At 43.9% G+C, this 7,798-nt stretch overlaps 1 long non-coding RNA gene across 1 annotated transcript; it reads right to left on the bottom strand.

The window, feature by feature from the left end:
* Positions 1 to 453: 453 nt before the first annotated feature.
* Positions 454 to 2,792, bottom strand: LOC147572290 (uncharacterized). Its single transcript, XR_015245783.1, has 2 exons — positions 1,971 to 2,792; positions 454 to 1,731 (listed from the first exon to the last, which is right to left on the bottom strand). It is a non-coding gene; the product is annotated as an uncharacterized LOC147572290 (long non-coding RNA).
* Between the last annotated feature and the right edge of the window lie 5,006 nt (positions 2,793 to 7,798).

Below are 7,798 nucleotides of genomic sequence, written 5' to 3'. Positions count from 1 at the left end.
TGTTTCCGATTCTGTGTCTCCCTCTCTCTCTGCCCCTCCCCCGTTCATGCTCTGTCTCTCTCTGTCCCAAAAATAAATAAACGTTGAAAAAAAAAATAAAAAAAAATAAATAAATAAAACACTGACTGGCATTTTGTAATTGCTCAAAAACTGAGGATTGATAATGAGGAAAGTAGTTTTTAGGAAATGACTGACTCTGTGCCCGGTTCGTTGACAAATAAAAAGGAAAGGGTAACATTTGGGAGTGGTTTGAGGCCAGATGTTTCAGACAAGGGGCCTGAATGATGACTGTGTGATCTATGCACGTGGAAGGAAGGATACAGAGGCTCTGGAGAGAAGGGCTCCTGCTGGCGCTGGGTAAAGTGAGGCGAGAGAGTCTCTGCCAGCATCAGGCCCTGGTACCCTCCTTCGGTACCCCTGGCAGCCTGCAGTGAAGCTCACAGTACTCACCGCTTGTTTTTCTTCGATTTTTTTATTGTGCTAAAATACACATAACATCAAACTTACCATCTTAACCGCTTAAGAAAAATGTTTAGTGTTTCTTTATTTTGAGAGGGGCAGAGAGAGAGGGAGACAGAGGATGTAAAGCGGGTTCTGTGAAGACAGCAGAGAGCCCTAAGAGGGGCTCAAACTCACAAACCGTGAGATCATGACCTGAGCCTAAGTCAGATGCTTAACTGACTGAGCCACCCAGGCTCCCCCCATCTTAATGTTTAAAAAAAAATTTTTTTTTAAACATTTATTCATTTTTGAGAGACAGAGAGCAAGTGGGGGTGGGACAGAGAGAGAGGGAGACACAGAATCCAGAGCAGGCTCCAGGCTATGAGTTGTCAGTGCAGAGCCCGACGCGGGGCTTGGACCCACGAACCACGAGACCATGACCTGAGCTGAAGTCGGGACACTTAACCGACTGAGCCACCCCTTAACCCTTTTAAGTGTATAGTTCAAAAGCATTAAGTACATTCATATTGCTGCCTATCGGTCACGTCTTTCCATCTCCAGAAGTCCTGTCGTCTGGCAACACTGACCCTCCGGACCCATTAAACACCACCGTCCATCCCCCTCCTCCCAGTAGAATGGCCACCACCATTCTACCTCCCGTGTCCATGATTTTGACTAAGTTCCTCATATAAATGCAATCATCCACTATTTGTCTTTTTGTGTCTGGCTTATTTCACTTAGCATAATGTCCTCAAGGTTCATCCATGTTGTGACATGTGCCAGAGTTTCCTGCCTTTTCAAGGCAGAACAACACTCTTTCGTATAGGGTTCCTAATACTTTTTGTTATATTAAAAACTACCATCTTAAAGAGAATTATGATCTGGGGGCTGTCCTTTAGCGACATGCTCAGGGAAAGAAATACCCTTTCTCCATCAGCTATCTTCCTTGTCAATGGACTCCTAGAGAAATATGTTGCATTTTGCACCCCAGAAGCATTGCCGCAGCTAGTTAGTCCAATTTTTTTCCCTCCAGAATTTCAGTGCCTGGAAGCTCACCTTTTTTTTCTTAAAATGTTTAAGTTTATTTATTTATTCTGAGAGAGAAACGGAGAGAATGAGTGGGAGAGGGGCGAGGAGAGAGGGAGAAAGAGAATTCCAAGCAGGCTCCCCACTGTCAGTGAAGAGCCCGATGAGGGGCTTGAACTCACCAACAGCGACATCATGAACTGAACCAAAGCCAAGAGTTGGACACTCAACCAAGGAGCCACCCAGGAGCCCCTGGAAATTCACCTTTTAAACATTTTATTTTTTATTTTTTTAACGTTTATTTATTTTTGAGACAGAGAGAGACAGAGCATGAATAGGGGAGGGTCAGAGAGAGGGAGACACAGAATCCGAAACAGGCTTCAGGCTCTGAGCTGTCAGCACAGAGCCCGACATGGGGCTCAAACCCACGGACCGCGAGATCATGACCTGAGCCGAAGTCAGCCGCTTAACTGACTGAGCCACCCAGGCGCCCCGAAATTCACCTTTTAAAGAGAAGAAGTGGGAGGCGCCTGAGTGGCTCTGGCCGCTGAGAATCTGGCTCTTGACTTTGGCTCAGGTCCTGCTCCCAGGGTCTTGGGAGCGAGCCCCACCCACGTCAGGCTCCGTGCTGAGCCTGGAGCCTGCTTAAGAGTCTCGCTCTCCCTCCGGCCTTCTCCACTGCTCACGTGCTGCGTGCTCTCTGTCTCTCATAAAAATAAAAATGAAGAGAAGAAGTGCAGGCAGGTCAAAGAGAGGTGCAGGAATGGGCAGAAATAATTATTCCAGGGTGGCTCCCTGGACGGCCTTCTCCAGCTAGCTATGCGAAAGAGCAAAAGAGCCGAATTGAAGAGCTAGGTTTTGTAGGACCAGCAGTCGAACTTAGGAAACCAGACTGTCTTCCTTTCTTCTAGTATTGCGGTTGAGAAGTGCAAAGGGGACGGGAGATACACGCACTGACGTGGCAGCCCCCAACGTTCCTCACCAAGGGGAGGGCCACAGTGTGACGGAATGTGGAAGCCTGCGTGCCTAAGTCTTAGAGACCGGAGTAGACGCGGGGCGCCTGGGTGGCTCAGTTCGCTAAGCGCCCCACTTTTGCCCCGGCCCCACGCGGAGCTCGCGATGACCGCATGGAACCTGCGTGGGATTCTCTCTCCCTCGCTCTCTGCCCCTCCCCCCACCCGTGAACCTTCTCTCCAAAGAAATAAATTAAAAAAAAAAAAAAAAGAAGGGGAAGAAGAAGTTCCACGTAAAGGCTTCCCTGCTGAGGGAGTTTCCAGCCGGGTAGTTTCCTGTAGGTGAGGTCAGATGAGAGCTAGGGTAGCCAGGACGCAAGGGCCCTCCCATCCCCCTCCCCAGTCCTCCTCCCTCCCGCCAGGGGCCACTTTCTGGGTGGGCCAGGCTCTGCCCTCCCTGCCAGGAACCGGAGAGGCCGTGCCACGGCCTTTCCCCCCATCAGTCTCTGGGAAGGCAAAGCGTTCACGCCTCTGATCATCGCGTCACTGGGGCTCTGGGGGAGTCCGGAGGGACGGCGGGGACGTCGGGAATTCATCCCCATGACGCCTAACCTGGCTCCTGAGAATCCCTACCCGCGCCGTCCACTTCTCCCCAGAAAAGCTATTGCCCCAGAGCACGGTGACGTCAGCATGTTAATCACCTCCTTCTGGCCGGAGGCGGTGGGAAACCTCCACCCACCGGAAGCTCAAGTTCCTCCCCCCCCAAGTCATCAAGGATCTTAGAGCCTCTCCAGTTAGTTCCTCGTCCCCCCGCCCCGACCCCTACTTCCTTCTAAAACTTGACTCAGGCCCTGACGCTTTGCTCAGTACCCTGCACCACGTCCTCCTGCGGGACAGTCTGCTACCGACGTAATTTACAGACGGGGAGGCAGGGGAAAGTGGGCAGATTTCTTTGGGGCGCGGGGTGGCCGGGACTAGTTGTAAAACCAGCCTCCACTAGGGGGAGACTTCGCCTCACAAAAGACAAGGTGGAACTTTGTACCCAGGGGAAGCAGAGGTGTTAACTCGTCTATACAGCTTTTGTACTGTAGACACCTCTCTTTAAAAAAAAAAAAAAAACAAAAAAAAACCACCTCTTTTGTTAATGCAACTCATTTTTTTTTTTTTAATTTTAGGAGTTGCTTTCGCTTTTAAACTAATTTTATAATTATGTAATTGCATGGTTCCAAACTCTGCAAAAGAATGTACAAAGTTTATCTTCTATCCCTGTCTTTTCCACCTTATTTCTTCTCTCTCCCCGGTCATCACTCTTTAATTATACCGTTTATTTTCCATCATTTTTATGTTAGAAATACTATTCACATGTCTGACACCTTGCTTTATTCACTTAGAAGTATTTCTTGATGATCATTCCATAGTAGCCTCTGCCTCCCTACTTTTTTAAAACAATTTTTAATGTTTATTTTTGAGAGAGAGTGACAGAGAGAGAGAGAGGGAGAGACAGCGCGAGTGGGGGAGGGGAAGAGAGGGAGGGAGACACAGAATCCAAAGCAGGTTCCAGGCTCTGAGCCGTCAGCACAGAGACCCCACACAGTCCCAAACTGCCAGATTATGACCTGAGCCAAAGTTGGAGGCTCAACTGAGTGAGCCAATGAGGCGCACCTCATTTTTTTTTTTTTTCTTAAGTAAGCTCTACACTCAAGGTGGGGCTTGAACTCAAGACCCCAAGATCAAGAGTTGCGTGATCTACCAACGGAGCCAGCCCCTCTTTGCTTTTTTACAGTTGCATAGTACAGTAGTTTAGGTTGTTTCCAGCTGTTACAAATAATGCTGTGTTTAATAATGCCCACTTCTTTTCATATTTTTTGCTGGAGTATCGTTGGGACAGATTTCTCGAAGTGGCATTGCTTAATAAAAAGGTATTGCTGGCTGTGGTCAGCCGGCCAGACATCGCCCAACTCCCTGTGATGGAGGTTGTACCAGTTTGCATTTCCACACCCACCGTATCAGAGAGCCTGTTTTCCTCACAGCCTGGCCGGCAGAGCGAGCTGTCTACATTTTGGATTTTGGATTTATGCCAATCTCACGGGTGAGATATGATATCTCCACGTAGTTTTAATGTGCATTTCTTACAGTTGTAAACAATGTTGAACATTTTCATATGGTTCACAGCAATTTCTTTCTTTCTCTGTGAGATGTCTGATTGTATCTCTAGCTCGGTTTTCTCTTAGGTTATCAGGGTCTTTCTCTTCTGGTTTTCTTCTCTTTTTACCAGAGATGTTAACTCTTTGTCTATAATTTATACTATTTTTCTCAGTTGACTTTTCACTTTGCTTTTTGTTGTTATTATGTATTAAAATCTGTCCTTCTGCATCTGTGGAGATAATCATATGTTTTGGTTCACTTTGGATCAATTAATAGGATAGATATTAAATTTCCTAATTTGATTGTCCATTTAAAAAAAAATTTTTTTTAATGTTTATTTTTGAGACAATGCAAGAGACAGAGTGCAAGCAGCCGAGGGCCAGACAGAGGGAGACACAGAATCTGAAGCAGGCTCCAGGCTCGGAGCTGTCAGCACAGAGCCCGACGTGGGGCTCGAACTCACAAACTACGAGATCATGACCTGAGTCGAAGTCAGCCACTTAACCGACCGACCCACTCAGGTGCCCCTGATTGTCCATTCTTGCATTCATGGAGTTATCCATTTGGTCATAAATATATGTGTGTGTGTGTGTGTGTGTGTGTGTGTATATATATATATATATTTTTTTTTTTTTTTTTTTTTTAATGTGCTGTTGGATTCTGTTTGCAACATTTTATATAAGATTTTTGGGGTTTTGTTGTTTTTCTTCTTATTTTAGAGAGAGAGAGAGTGCAAGCGGGGGAGAGGGACAGAGGGTGAGAGAATCTTAAGCAGACTCTGCATAAACACAGAGCCGGATGCAGCATGGGGCTCGATCCCACGACCCTGAGATCATGACCTGAGTGGAAACCAAGAGTTAGAAGCTCAACCCACTGAGACACCCAGGCGCCCCTATATACGATTTTTGCATCTGGGCGCCTGCTGGCTCAGTCAGAAGAGCGTGAGACTCTTGATCTTGGGGTCGTGAGTTAAAGCCCCATGTTGGGTGTAGAGATTACTTAAACAAAACTTTAAAAAAAGATTTTTGCATCATTATTAATAAGTGAAATGACCTATACTGTTCTTTTTTGTTATAGTCTTTGTCACGGTTCCAAAATTCAGGTTTGGGAATTCATAACTCATTTCATAACATCAATTTGGGAGTTTTCCTTCTTTTATCATTCTCTAGAATAGTTTAAGAAGGTTTTATTTTTTTATAGTTTGATAGAATCCCCTAGTGAAACTGTCTGAACCTGTTTTGTTATGTAAGAACTCTAGCTAGTAATTTTTTTTTTTTTTTAACGTTAAATAGTCTGTTTAGACTTTCTGTCCCCACAGGGGTCAATTTTGTTAAATTGGATTTTTCTACAAAATTGTTCACTTAATGTAGATTTTCAGGGGTGCCTGGCTGGCTCAGTCAGTGGAGCGTGTGACTCTTGATCTCAGGGTCATGAGTTCAAGCCCCACGTTGAGTGTAGAGATTACTTTTAAAAATAAAACCTTGGGGCACCTGGGTGGCTCAGTTGGTAAAGCATCTGACTTTGGCTCAGGTCATGATCTCATGATCTCATGGTCTGTGGGAGTCTGTGGGTTCGAGCCCTGCATCGGACTCTGTGCTGACAGCTCAGAGCCTGGGGCCTGCTTCAGATTCTGTCTCCCTCTCTCTGCCCCTCCCCCGCTCATGCTCTGTCTGTCTCTCAAAAATGAATAAAATTTTTTTAAATTTTAAATAAAATTTTTATTTTAAAAATTTTATAAAGTATTAAAATATTGAAATTAAATTTTGAAATATTAAAAAAATATTTTCAAATATATTTACAGAGAATATTTTTAAAATTTCCGCTTCTATGTCTCATCATTTCTAATTTCATGTATATTGCTGTCTCACCTTTTTCTTGAGTTGTTTAGCTCAGAAGTTAATTTTATTGTTCCCAAGAAACTGCGTTTATTAGTGTTACTTTCTGTTGCTGTTGCTTTCGAGCCCATTAATCTCTGCCTTTCTTTTTACTTATTTCTTCCTTCTGCTGTCATTGGTTTACTTTTTTTTCTAGTTTCTTGAGTTGTAATGTTTATTCATTCCTTTTTACTTTGATCCATATAGGTATTTAATGTCATAAATATTTCTCTGATAGCTGTTTTAACTATTTCCCAGAGATTCTGGTTTTCATTATTACTATTTTCAAAAAAACTCTACAATTTGTGTTGCATTTCCCCTTTGACCCAGGAGTGGTTTCACAGCATGTTTTTACATTTCCTGTTAGAAGAGCCTTTTGGGTTTTTTGTTGTTGATACCTTGTTATATTACACTGTGGCCAGAGACTACGATTTTATTATTTTTTTTCCCCTTTGAAATTCACTGAGATTTTCTTGACGTGAATGTGCTACATTCTTGTGGATTTTGTGAATGCCTGAGAATGCATTTGGGGAAAAAGTGTATCCTGTATTACCAAGGTTCAGAGTTTCATGTACATTAAATCTTACTTATTATGTTATTTAGGTTTTCTACACCCTTACTAATTTCGTCCTTGCTGCATCTGAGAAGATTTGTTAAAATCTCCAATTATTGGTATGCCTATGTTTCTCCCTGTGTTACATCTAATTCTTTCTCCTTTTTTAAAATTGTGGTAGAACTTACTTTTTTTAAAAAAATTTTTTTTCAACGTTTATTTATTTTTGGGACAGAGAGAGACAGAGCATGAACGGGGGAGGGGCAGAGAGAGAGGGAGACACAGAATCGGAAACAGGCTCCAGGCTCTGAGCCAACAGCCCAGAGCCTGACGCGGGGCTCGAACTCACGGACCGCGAGATCGTGACCTGGCTGAGCAAGTCGGACGCTTAACCGACTGCGCCACCCAGGCGCCCCAAACTTACTCTCTTAGAACAGTTTAGTCAGAACTCTCTTTTCCTGGATAATTACAACTGTAATCCCTGCTTATGTTTAAAAAAAAAATTCTGCCCTGTTTTTGTTTTTGTCATTTATTTGTAGCCTTCCTGATTTTCCTCATCTCAGATGTGTTTTGTTGACACGGCATACTGCTGGATTTTGTTTCGTTACTCGATGTGAAAATCATTTTCCTTTGATGGGCATGGTGGACTTGTTAATATATTTATTAACGTGATCAATATGTCTGACTTCAGATCTGCCTTACTATGTTATATTCGTTATATATTTTAGTTTTATGCCATGTGATCTCTTTCACTTGTTTCCTCCTCTCCCTCCTCCCCCCACCCACATTTTTTTTTTTAACATACT

This window comes from Puma concolor, chromosome E4 (assembly GCF_028749965.1).
Source record: "Puma concolor isolate L17-30 chromosome E4, mPumCon1.1.hap2, whole genome shotgun sequence".
In the NCBI taxonomy this organism is placed as follows: Eukaryota; Metazoa; Chordata; class Mammalia; order Carnivora; family Felidae; genus Puma; species Puma concolor.
The sequence above is the reverse complement of the archived record's forward strand: the minus strand, read 5'-3'. Positions and strand labels throughout refer to the sequence as shown.